Source organism: Lagenorhynchus albirostris, chromosome 21 (genome assembly GCF_949774975.1).
Source record: "Lagenorhynchus albirostris chromosome 21, mLagAlb1.1, whole genome shotgun sequence".
Taxonomy (NCBI): Eukaryota; Metazoa; Chordata; class Mammalia; order Artiodactyla; family Delphinidae; genus Lagenorhynchus; species Lagenorhynchus albirostris.
Window position 1 is genome coordinate 950,183 of NC_083115.1, and position 13,585 is coordinate 963,767.

Below are 13,585 nucleotides of genomic sequence, written 5' to 3' on the forward strand. Positions count from 1 at the left end.
CATGTGTCAAGAGCTGTCTGGGCCAGGCTCTGGGCGCTGTAGCCCTTTTATAACAAACACCATGACAGAGAAAATTGCAGCAAAACATATGGCCAAGTCTCAGACTTATCCATTGAAATTATGACATATTGATCTGATTATATTTATTTTCAACAAAAATCCCATGTGAGTGATGTCTAGGCCTCTTTATGTAACTCACTCTCCTATAAAAGAACTTACTTGGACATTGTAACCACTCAACAAGTATTGTACTAGTTGGTTAACCGATTAACTCTGAATAAGGCCAGTGGGGAGCTCTGTCTTCCTGCAGAACAGGAATTTGGGGAGAAGTACCGTTGTCTTGTCTTAGCTTCCAGGGGTTCGAGCATCACACTAGGTGCTCTGCATTTCTGTTATTCACAGTTCAACCCCATCCTGAGAGGCAGGGGGCAGTGTTTCCACTGCACAGGTGAGGAAGGTGGAGCTCGGGGAGGGGAAATGATTGCCTTTTTACCACAACTGCCCCAGATGGGCAGGGGCTTAAGGAACCATCAGAAGAGAAGTTTCACTTCAACTCCAACCTGCAAATAAAACAATGTACTAGGGGCTTCCCTGGTGGCGCAGTGGTTGAGAGTCCGCCTGCCAATGCAGGGGACACGGGTTCATGCCCTGGTCCGGGAAGATCCCACATGCCGCGGAGCGGCTGGGCTCGTGAGCCATGGCCGCTGAGCCTGCGCGTCTGGAGCCTGTGCTCCTCAGCGGAAGAGGCCACAGCAGTGAGAGGTCCGCGTACTGCAAAAAAAAAAAAAAACAACAACAACAAAGTACCACAAAGTCTGTGGTGGTGGTGAGTTCAGGACAATTCTCTCTTCCGACTTGTTATTAGCAAGGCTGCCGCAGAGATGATTACTGCCAAATGTTTCATGTCTAGGTTGTTTGGGCTGGCCTGGGAGGAGAGTAAACAAATGGCGGGGATGCCACTGGGGGGTTGACAGGAGGGCGGAGGGACTTACCTGGAGGACACGTGTAAGACACCTCCTTAGTATTGGGGGGACTTTTAGGGAGCTGGGGTTCTCTGTGAGAAGTAGGGGCAGGTGCCAGAAAAACATGGATTTCTGCTGTGATGTAAATAGCAGAGGGACTGAGAGCACGAGCTTTGGTGCTACACAGACATTTTTCTGAGCCCACTGTGTGGCTTTGTGACCTTGAGCAAGTTACTTAACCTCTCTGATAATCAGTTTCCTCTTCTCTGCGTTAACAATACCCACTTCATAGGGTTGCTGAGAGGATGAAGTGGAAGTGTCTGTCAATGCCTTGTTAGCATAGTATCGGGCACAAAAAGGTTTCTCGATAAATGTTAGCATTTCTTAGAATGCATATGCACACACTTTTCAGGCCTAGGAAGTTTGGTTGACCCAATGGAACAATTTGAGCTGTTGCATGAAATCTTTTTTTTTTAAACCTGCAATGGCAATCATATGCAAGTTTGTATGCTTCCTATCTGATGGGTAAGCATCTGAGAACTGAAGAAGTCACTGCGATGAGGGAAGGGTTAAGGTTAGGGTTAGCAGTGAGTTTGGGGTCTGGAGGTCTGACATGATCATTTATTAGCTGTGACTCACAGCAAGTTTCTGACCCTCAGTGGACTTACCTGAGCAAAATATATTTCTGCCCTTTCTGTCTTACAGAATTGTTTTGAAGGTCAACGGGGATAATCTGTGTAACAGTACTCTGTAAACACAAAATTAATATTTATTAAGTCTTTACATCAGGATGGGTGTTGTTATAATAATATCATTAATAATAACTCTAAACTTAACCATCGTCTGATTTCTCTGAAAACTCAAGATCTCTTTGTCTGAGAGGATTCTAAATTGATTTCATATTTCTCCACCACCACTGACCTTCAAGATTCATAAGGTGTGAAGGCAAACAACAGATAATTTAAACTGGACTCTATTTCTGCTAATGACCTCTTCTCATCACTTCTAGCGAGAAAAGAAGATTCTAGAAACTTAACATGGGTGGAGCGGGGAGTGGGCACTGAGGAGAATGTCAGGGCTTCTCTCTCTCCAACCTTGTGACAACCTCATGCAGTCGGCAGCTGAGCCCCCTTCCAGAGACGCAGAAAGAGACTGAGAGCACCGGGGTCCGGGGCTCGGGCGCAGCAGCGGAGATTTCATCGGGTCTGGCTCCCTCCTCCCCTCTCTAGACCGGTGGATGGTGCACACAGCTGGTCCAGCCCGTCTGCTCCTCTCTCCAAACCTGGGCTCCCTGGAAAGGCCCATCCACCCACATGAGCTGCCTCGCTGCCCAGGGAGCTACTCGCTAAAGTTGTTTCTCTAGCTTTCTTAAGAGCTTAAATGATTTAAGATTGTACAAAATGGTACCTTATCAAGATCTGTTGTCTGAATTGAAGAAAAGTAATTCTCCCAAGAGTAGTGATTCCAGAGAAAGAGTGTTAGAGGACCATGTCCCGGGGGTCCCAAGGGCTCCTGGAAATATTCCATTCAGGAGTGACATCCTCTCCACACGCACTCATTCTCTCAGGGGAGTTCACGCCACCCGTCCTTGGCAACTAAATTTGGAGCCTTCTGGAGTCCCTGTGCCCAGTTTGGTTGTGACCTTCCGGCATTAGCGCCTGATAAGAAGAGAAGAAGGTGGTAACTATAGTCCTCTCCTGCCAAAGGATATGTTTTGGAAAATGCACTGTTTAAAAATAATTTTCCAAGAATTTTCTTCCTCCTTTTTTTAATTTTTCTTTTTTATTTTTGGCTGCATTGGGTCTTCATTGCTGTGTGCGCGTGGACTTTCTCTAGTTGCAGCGTGTGGGCTTATTGCGGTGGCTTCTCTTGCGTAGCATGGGCTTTAGGCGTGCGGGCTTCAGTAGTTGTGGCTCGCGGGCTTAAACCGTAGACTCAGTAGTTGTGGTGCCCGGGCTTAAGTTGCTCAGTGGCATGTGGGATCTTCCCGGACCAGGGCTCGAACCCGTGTCTCCTGCACTGGCAGGCGGATTCTTAACCACTGCACCACCAGGGAATTCCCGGAAAATGCATTCTTGATTCAAGAAAGAACGAGAGACAAGGCGGAGGTGGGGGTGGGCCTGAGGGAGAGCTTGGCAGAAATGAAGCCTGAATGGTTAGGGAGGCAGAGAGAGTGGACCCGAGCAGAACTCTGTGGGGCCCCCAATTACAAAGGCCTCTCCATGTCCCCTGCCTCTTGTTTGTAGAAAAGCTGAAGTCTCCCAGGCCTCCCTGAGTCCAAAAGAGTGAGCCCAAGCAGGTTATGATCAGGACAATAGGGTCCCAGACTCAATGTCTGATGCACACTCCTGAGCTGTTTTACAGATACTATAACTGCCACCAGAGGGAAAAAGCTCACTGCATGATGACCAGACTGCAGCCATGATATAACTGCCACACCCTGAGCAGTACTGAGTCTATGGCTAGCACAATTCCAAGAACTGGCCTCAAGAGAATGGGATTAGCACTGTTGCTCATGATCATCTATACCTTTGTGGGCATCAAAGTAATTATAGCTTGCTCTGCCCGTATACATAAGCAGGCAACCAAAACTGTCAGCAAAGAGATACTACAGACACATGTCAACATCTTCCACTCTAAGACCTCAACGCCCTTTCTCAGCATGAAGAAGTTACAGAAGATGTACCTTCGTTCCTAATCCCATAGAAAAGAAATGATATCTGATGGGGGCGGGGGTGAGGGGTGGGGGTGGGGGGGATTTGTAAGTAGCTCTTTGCAGGAAACTGTCCTCAGCAGGAAACCCCCTTTCTTGTTACTTTAGCAAAGCATCTTATGGAAAAACCCCGAACAAACTTTTTGGCTAACCCAATATATTGTAACTAACCTTAAACCAGGCACCCACATGCTCTGCTCATCTCCAGCCCAAGCACACTTTTCAAATCTTCTGATCACACAATACCTTGCCTAACTTGTTGGTTCTTTCCTTAGATCAGAGAAGTAGAAATGAAGAATAAGTAATTAACAGATGATCAGATCTCTTCCCTAGCTTCCCCTTCAGTAATCTTGTGAACAGACTGTGTGAACAACACAGCATCTAAAGAAAATCACAAGAAGTTGAGAAGCCTGCACGCAGTGGGGGAGGGTGATGACTCTGACCCCCTATCTAAATGATTAACTGAAATTATGCCCCTTTTTTTCCCTTTAAAAACTGTCATGGCTTAGTAGAATCTTCAGAATTGGTCTTGGGACATGAGTCCACCTTCTCCCCAGATTGTGGGCTTTTCTGATTAAAGCATTTTTCCTTTCTACCAACCACTGTCTCTCAGGTATTGATTTTTTGGTTTGTTTGTTTTTGTTGAATTTTTGAATTTTATTTTATTTATTTTTTATACAGCAGGTTCTTGTTAGTTATCTACTTTATACAAATTAGTGTATACATGTCAATCCCAATCTCCCAATTCATCACACCACCACCACCACCACCCTGCTACTATCCCCCCTTGGTGTCTGTATGTTTGTTCTCTACATCTGTGTCTCTATTTCTGCCCTGCAAACTGGTTCATCGGTACCATTTTTCTAGGCTCCACATATATGCGTTAATATATGATATTTGTTTTTCTCTTTCTGACTTACTTCACTCTGTATGACAGTCTCTAGATGCATTGCATCCACATCTCTACAAATGACCCAATTTCATTCCTTTTTATGGTTGAGTAATATTCCATTGTATATATGTACCACATCTTCTTTATCCACTCATCTTTTGATGGGCATTTAGGTTGCTTCCATGACCTGGCTATTGTAAATAGTGCTTCAATGAACATTGGAGTGCATGTGTCTTTTTGAATTATGGTTTTCTTTGGGTATATGCCCAGTAGTGGGATGGCTGGGTCATATGGTAATTCTATTTTTAGTTTTTTAAGGAACCTCCATACTCGGGTATTGATTTTTGGGTGGTGAGCAGCCAGACCTGAGATCAGTAACAAGAGTGATGGCAGGAATCAGCACTGAGCATTCCTGCTCAGGCTGTACAAATAAAGCTTCAGGACTTTCCAGAATATTCTGTCTACTGGTTAGAAATGCACCTTCACAGTTGTAGCTTGGTTTCCTCCGTTATCATAAGGAGATTTGCCTAATAGTGAGCTTGATGGTGGTGACAGTGAGAGCTGCCATCTACGAAAAATCTCTTTTATGCCTGACACGGCCAAGGGCACTTTATATATATGACTTCTCACCCCCAGAACAAGGTAAATATTAGACTCTGTCTCAAAGACAGGAACACAAAATCTGCAGAAGTTAAACTGCTTTCCCAAAGTGACATAGCAATGAGGTGGACCCAGGTCTTTCAGGATCCAAAGTCCATGCCCTTTCCACAATGCCACATTGCCTCCCAATGAATATATTTAGAGGACAACCTTATCTTCCATTTTACAGACAAAGACTTGAGATTTGGAGAGGTTAAAAAAAGAAAATTTTCTCACATCCTCCCCAGGTTCCAGGGGCACGTGGTCCCCTCAACTCCTCCACTCCTTACTTTCTCCAAACCCAGTCCCCTGTGACTATTTTTTCCTCTCCTCCAAAAGCAAGCTGGGCTCATTTCTTCAGGAGATGACACTGTGTCAGATAGTCCCCTTGTGATGACTATTTATGGAGGAACCAGATGGAAACGCTTGGGAAATGCTCTGATTAGAAAGAGGCTTTCATTTCCATCCTGCTTCTTTTTCCTTTACTGCCTGCCACCCAACTCCATACACACATGGGTGTGTTCTGAGCGATTCTTTGTATGTTAAGTTGCTATGTGTCTACACTGGCATCTGATCACACAGGCTGATGCTTTTGAAGTAAATGGAAAAATTTCTTGAACAGATCAGAGCACTGGCCTGAGGAACTCGAACGCTCTGTCCTGTGTCGAGCTTAGATGGCCATCCTCTCGTTCACAGTTCTGAGACACTTTCTACTACGAGGCGCTGGGCAGTTAGAGGTGGGGTCCTTGCAGTGAGCAGGACCACTCCACCGAGGGGCTGGGGTGGGGGGAGGAGAAGGGCGGCTTGAAGGGGAGGAGTGTGTTTGGGGTCTGTGTTCGCTGAGGTCCGGGCCAGAGCCAGAGTCTGTACCTCTTCACTTGGTCTGTAATTGTCCCTTGGGGAAGCCATCCTCAGAGGGCTGTGAGTTTACTGGAAGGAGGCTTCATGGAAGCTTGATTAGTTGAGTAGCAATGATTTCAAGTGCACATTTTGTAAGTTCCAGGTGAACTTGGTGACGGCGCAGTTTGATCCCACGTGCCCGGCACCTCCCATCTGCTCTCCTGTTTAGTCCTCGGGATGCAGAGCCTGAGGCCCAGGGAGGTGGGTCAACTTGTCCACTGCTGCTGACCAGAGGCAAAGCCAGCCCTCAGCCCTTCTGTCATAACTGCACACAGGGCCCTGATGGCACCAGGTGCCTCCCAGACCCACCCAGGCCACACTCCCTGCCACCCCATCGCATCCTGGCAGTGCCCAGCCCATCCTGGCCAGCCGACTATACTGACGCTCTGCACCCGTCTTCCAAGCCCCAGGTCTGCACGCCCATGAGCCTAGGTCCCCAGTGTCTCCAGCCTTGTCAACTCCACAGACAGTGCTTTGCCTGCACCACCCCTGCTTTCCCAGACTCTCCTCCCACTCTTCCTCTGTGGGGTCCCCTCAGACAGGACAGGTGAGTTCCCCAGGGCCACTGTGCAAAGCCTCCACCCCGACCCTGGCTGAGCTCTCCCCTTCCCTGTCCTCCCCATCCTTGCTAGACACTCTGGCCATCAGTAATACTTCCTTTTCTAGCACTTTCTGCCAAAAACATTCATTCTGATGCCAATGGTAGAAGTAAGAAAGAAAAGACAGGAAAGAAGGAAGTTTTCAAAAGGCTTTAGAATTTTTTTTTCTAACTCCTGACACAGTCTCAAAAGCCATCTGAAATATTTTAATGTTGCAACTCCTCTCCCATAAGTAAAATATTAGGCTCAATTGTAAACTCAGATCAGAACTACATATTGGTAATTTTTTAATATACACCAGACTACAAAGTTTATTGAGACTCTATGGAACTATGACTAATTCAGCAGTGAGCTTGAAAAGCTATGTGTTTGTTATACTTGCATAGTGAGGCACCGTTTACATAGAAGTGAAGGTTTTATCAGGTCTTAATAGGAACAGTTGTACCCATATGATGAGCACCCTCTTTTCACCCTCTGGTAACGGCCCTGCATGAAGGCTTTGAAGGGAAAACACAGTGATCCTCAGCCCTTGTTGGGGAGTTTGATCTTTTGCACTACTCCCTAATTCCTGAAAGGGTAGAATGATCCAGAAGTCAAGAACCAGTCCCCTGGATCAGTGTTAAACAGAACCTCTGTCCCAAAAAAGGTACAATGTGATCACTTAAGCAATAGGGAGGGAGAAATCTAGAATTAATAAGGCTGGATAATATTGGGGATCCTTACTTGTCCAATGGATTCCCAGCTTCAGTTTTAGGATTTCCCAGCTTCTGCTGTACTTTTTTTTTTTTTAAGTTTCTTAAAATAAATTTATTTATTTTATTTATTTATTTTTGTCTGCATTGGGTCCTCAGGTGCGCAGGCTTTCTCTAGTTGGCAAAACACAGTGGCTACTCTTTGTTGCAGTGCGCGGGCTTCTCATTGCAGTGGCTTCTTTTGTTGTGGAGCATGGGCTCTAGGCGCACAGGCTTCAGTGGTTGTGGCTCACAGGCTCAGTAGTTGTGGCTCGCGGGCTCTAGAGTGCAGGCTCAGTAATTGTGGCACACGGGTTTAGTTGCTCTGTGGCATGTGGGATCTTCCCGGACCAGGGCTCGAACCCATGTCCCCTGCATTGGCAGGTGGATTCTTAACCACTGCACCACCAGGGAAGCCCTCTGCTGTACTTCTTGACAGGAGCTTCAGGCTGAAGGACTGTCCCCTAACAGAGACAGACCTAGGCTTTGGTCTGGAGAGAGTGATGGAGAGGAAGGAGCCGTGGACCAGACTGCAGTACTAGCCTCACACCGTACCAGTAGCACAGATGTGAGGGTTCAACTTCTGCACGTAAAATTTTTTTTAATTTTTATATTTTAACTTCAGAATGTTACTGAATATATTTTACTTCATAGTGTTACTGAATAATTACCATGTTAGGACCATAGAAGGGAATTTGAATCCTGACGCTTTCTTCTAATATAAGACAAATAGATTGAACAACTGATGTCATTGCCAGGAAGTGACACAAGTTCACTATTTTAACAAATGCTACCAAGCATCTCCTGTGTGCCAGGTGCTGTGAGTCCTGTGTGACAGGGCTACAGAGGTGAGACTGCACTGTCAGTGCCCAAAGCAGCTTAGACCCTGTGGAGTGCAAACTGCACAAGCAAGTAAACGTCCTTAGAGGCCATGAAACCAAAGTGCCACAGGGCTCAGAAGAAAGGACATCATATTAGAGTGGGGAGAGTCAATAGAAGACGGCCTTTGTGGGCTGAATGTTTGTGTCCCTCCAAGATTCACATCGAAACCTAGTCCCAGAGGAATTGTGTTTGGAGGTGGGGCCTTTGGGAGATAATCAGGTCATGAGGGTGGAGCCCCTTTGGTGGGATTAGTGTCCTTACAAGAAGAGGCCAGAGGGCAGTTCCTGCTCTTTCTGCCACGTGAGGACACACCAAGAGTCAGCAGTGGGCAACCAGGAATAGGGATCTCACCAGACACCAAGTTGGCCAGCACCTTGATCTTGTATTTCCCAACCTCCAGAGCTGTGAGAAATACGTTTCTATTGTTGATAAGCCACTCAGTTTATGGTATTTTGTGATAGCAGCCCAAGCTGAGACGGAAATGGGGTGCTGCTATAATAAATACTTAAAAATGTGGAAGCAGCTTTGAAACTGGGCAATAAAGGAACTTTTAAAGGCAGTGCTGGTGCAAGCTCAGAAAGGAAAGGAGAGCTGTAGAGAAAGCTTCCATCTCCTTAGAGATCACATAAATAATCATGTACAGAATGTTGGCAGATATATGGATGGAAAAGGCCGTTCTGATGGGGTCTCAGATGGAAACAAGGAACGTGTTACTGGACAATGGAGAAAAGGCAATCCTTCTTATAAATTGGCAAAGAACTTAGCTGAATTGTGTTTATTTCCTAGTGTTTTGTGGAAGGCAGGACATGGGAGTGATAAAATTGAATATTCAGCTGAGGAGGGTTTTTCTTGTCCGTGTGGCTTTCAGGATCTTAGTTTTCCAACCAGGGATCAAACCCGTGCCCCCTGCAGTGGAAGCTTGGAGTCCTAACCACTGGACCACCAGGGAATTCCTAGCTGAGGAGGTTTCTAAGTGAAGTGTTAAAGGAAAGGCTTGGCTCCTTTTGACTTCTTATAGTAAATTGTGAGAAGAGAGAAATGGCTTGAAGATGGTATTATTAAGCAAAAAGGAACTAGAACTTGAAGATTTGAAAAATTATCATATTACAAAGAAAATGAGAAAGCATGTTTGGAAGAGAACACTTAGGGTGTGGCCAGGCGACTGATAAGTAGATTAGTATGAGTGTGAACTGCGTCAGAGAAGACTTGAATAGACATTTCTCCAAAGGGGACATACAGATGGCCAACAGGCACATGAAAAGATGCTCCACATCATTAATCATCAGAGAAATGTAAACCAAAACTACAATGATAGATCATCTCACATCTGTCAGAATAGTTATCATCAAGAAGTCTACAAATAACAAATGTTGGTGAGGGTGTGGAGGAAAGGGAGCCCTCGTGATGCACAATTGGTGGGAATATAAATTGGTGCAGCCAGTATGGAAAACAGTATGGAGATTCCTCAAAAATTAAAAATAGAACTACTATATGATCCAGCAATTCCACTCCTGGGTATATATGCAAGGAAAACAAAAACGCTAATTTGAAAAGACACATGCACCCCAATGTTCATAACAGCATTATTTACAATGACAAAGATATGGAAGCAACCTAAGTGTCCATCAACAGATGAATGGATAAAGAAGATGTGGTATAGGGCTTCCCTGCTGGTGCAGTGGTTGAGAGTCCGCCTGCCGTTGCAGGGGACACGGGTTTGTGCCCCAGTCCAGGAAGATCCCACATGCCGCGGAGCGGCTGGGCCCATAAGCCATGGCCGCTGGACCTGCGCGTCCGGAGCCTGTGCTCCACAGCGGGAGAGGCCACAACACTGAGAGGCCCGCGTATCGCATTAAAAAAAAAAAAAAAAAAAAAGATGTGGTGTATGTATACAGTGGAATATTAGCCATAAAAAAGAATGAAATTTTGCCATTTGCAACAATGTGGATGGACCTAGAGGGTATTATGCTTAGTGAAATAAGTCAGAGAAAGACAATTACTGTATGTTATCACTTATATATGGAATCTAAAAAATAGAACAATTGTAGGTAACAAAACAGAAACAGACTCACAGATATAGAGAACAAACTAGTGGTTACCAGTGGGGAGAGGGGCACGATGGGGGTATGGGATTAAGAGACACAAACTACTGTGTATAAAATAGGTGAGATAAGAGCCAGCATGGAGCACCAAGGTGTGGTGGGCACGTAGTCATGCCCACCAGGCAGGTGCAGATGACTCAGGTGTGCAGGTCTGGTTCACCTTCGCCTGGCGGACCAGGCAGAATCAGCAACCTCAACCAGGCATGCGTGGATTTGCTTCTCACCCATGCTCTCTGCATTTCAGAAGGAAATCCTGCAATAGCAGAAAAAAGGCCTTATTTATCCTGAAAGGCCATGTCAAGTACAAGAGGAGTGAGGGGTAGAGGGCAGCAAGAAACACTTAAAAGTGCAACTGTTTGAAAACAGAATGCTTTTCATTAGGTCTGTGCAGCTGCTTAAATAATGGAAAATGACTGTTTATTCCATTTAACACACATAGGCATTAAAACCCCTTTTTTTAAACTTTGCTTCACTTATCTCCACCTGGTAGTCAGGGGAGAGGAAAAGGTCCTTGCTTGTGAAGCAACTTGGAAGATGCCAGGAAGGCCTACTTGGCCTAAAAGTTATGCTTATCAGAGTGACATAGACCCAAAAGATCTATCCCCATGGATTCATTTCTCTGGGTTAATCATTGCCTTGGGGGTGAGGGTGGATTCTCCTTTAATACACTAATTACTCTGGGAAGAGCAAACCCACCACACCCTAGTGTCTCGGTGCAAGTGGTTTTCTTAGGCTGCATCCTTAGGAGGGCCCAGGCGTGCAGACTGGAGGAACAAGCCTCACTCACCGCCCCAGGGAGCTCCCCACAAGCCGAGGATCCGGGGCAGCTGAGGAAGATAAAGGGTTAATGAGCTCAGTGTTTCCAGCTGTAGTTGCAGCCTTTTCTTTTAGTCACTTTCTACTTCTAAAATAGCGTAAGTGATGTAAAAATTTTAAAGATAATTTTCATCCTTTCCAGCTCTTTGTTATTACAAATATTTGCTTCTGAAAGAAACATGTTTGCACGTGTACACTTATGTGACTGTGCTTTTTTGGTTTGTTTTGAGTTTAGCAAGAGGAAAAAAACCAGTTAACACTAAAAAAAATCCAGCCAAGCAGAAAATTGGGAACAGCAGCAGCTGTGAGAAGAGATGTGCACACCGGGTACAAATGAGTTTCCTTCCCCCCCCCCCCCCCCCCCCCCCCGCCCCGAGACTCTGTCCTCAGTCCTCTGAGTCACCAGAGGCCCATCGGATAGGCGGTCATGGTGTGGGCGGGATGGTGTCGGAGGAGAGAAGGGAGAGAGAGCCTCCTGATGAGTCCTGATGGAAGAGGCGCCTCAAGGCTGAGGGTTTCCAGTACCGAGGAGCCGCCCTGGCAGCCCTGGCTCGGAGGGAGAAGGCCCTGCCCCTTCCGGACCCGACAGGTGATCTTGGGCGAGTCACTGGGCTTTCTGATCCTCGTTTTCTCATCTGTAAAATGATAATGGTAATGATGTCTCCCTTGCGGAATAGAAGCAAGGACTAAATGAGATACTATACAAGGAAGCAGTTTGTAGGATGGATACTGCTGTGCACGGATGCATAGATGGCTCTACTCAAGGTTACAATATATCCCTGAAAGACGTGTCCTCCTGCACGTGGCTCACACCAGTCTTAAAAACGTATAGGGGGCTTCCCTGGTGGCACAGTGGTTGAGAGTCCGCCCGCCGATGCAGGGGACACGGGTTCGTGCCCCAGTCCGGGAAGATCCCACGTGCCGCGGAGCGGCTGGGCCCGTGAGCCATGGCCACTGAGCCTGCGCGTTCAGAGCCTGAGCTCCGTAATGGCAGAGGCCACAACAGTGAGAGGCCCGAGTACCGCAAAAAACAAACAAACAAAAACGTATAGGAATTAGCCAGTGAAAGAGGAGGGACAGCATTTGTGTTCGCAATGAACAAAACATGCAAAGAAACCCGAGGTCTGCAATGTGCAGGGCCGGCCGGTGCTTGCGGAACTGCGAGGCAGGGTAGCGATGAGTCTCAAGGGGGTTGGGCTCGGTGCCCTGTCAGGTTTGAGGCAGACAGCAGCGGGAGCTGACCCCACAGGGCATCACGTGCCATGTTAGGGAGCTTGGATTTTTATTCCCTAGAGCAATGTTTATCTACTGTGTTCAATGAAATGTTAACAGACATGTCTGTTAAAGTTTCTATAGTCCAGCAAGTTCAGGATTAAACAGTAAATCCTGTTTCTTTGCTGCAGGACTTGTCAGAGCCTTTACTATGCTAAGGTGCTCCATGAAGCTTCAACAAGGGCAGGCACTCTGCCGTATTTCTTCATGTTTGACAGGAGGATCTTTTTCTGACCCTGCCCTCTCTGGAATGCCCACTGCACCAGGGTTTCCATTTTCTAGCTCCACAGTTGGGAAATGCTGCCACTTCAGGGAGCCAGCGTCAGGGTCACTGCATGTCTGTGCTTGTAAATGTTACTGTGCTTTTCCAACCTTTCCTGACCCTCTGTCTGCTCGCCAAGACCCCGTCCCAACCTTCTCTTCTCAAGGGCCCTGCTTCTTCCCCAGTGGATGAGTGTACAAAAAGGATGAAGTCAAGCTGGGCTGGCCCTTGGCTACATCCTAACATATCCACGTCTGCACACTCTGTCCTAATTACTTCCAGAGATGGCGTTCCTCTTTCCTAGGGTGGACGCCAACATGTCAGTCTAAGAAGAGGAAAGAACTGTCAGCGGAGGGAGGCTACCTGTTCCAGGTCACAGAGTTGAAATAGATGGAGGCCTGGCTAGAACCCGTCTCAGCTGCGGCGGCGGGGCCTTCTGCAGGTCCCACTGCCATCCAGACACCCGGGAGGTAGTCCTGGTCCGAGAACGTGGCAAAGGCACGTCATCAGTACAGCGTTTATACCAGCACAAAATTACTTAGTCAGATCTTGAATATCTGTGGTAGAAATCTCTCAAGTTTCTTTTACCAGAACTATTTTGTTCCCTTTCTTTTCACTACAGTTTCTTCATATAAACCACTCTTAGTCCCAGAACTACCAGAGATTAATATAATGCTTTCTGCCCTAACAATTAAAACAAAAACTAATTTATTGAGCTGCCTTTCACAGGCGCTCTGTCATTTTTGCTCTTTTCCCAGCACTTTCCCTGGTTCCCACCGTGCTGGGGATGCCCAGGAGGTGGGCATGAGACGGGT

At 46.6% G+C, this 13,585-nt stretch overlaps 1 long non-coding RNA gene across 1 annotated transcript in view; it reads left to right on the forward strand.

The window, feature by feature from the left end:
- The first annotated feature begins 11,721 nt into the window (after nucleotides 1-11,721).
- Nucleotides 11,722-13,585, forward strand: part of LOC132512736 (uncharacterized) — a 40,566-nt gene continuing 38,702 nt past the window's right edge. The window contains exon 1 of the long non-coding RNA XR_009538307.1: nucleotides 11,722-11,825. This is a non-coding gene — a long non-coding RNA (uncharacterized LOC132512736). The remainder of the gene's footprint in view (nucleotides 11,826-13,585) is intronic.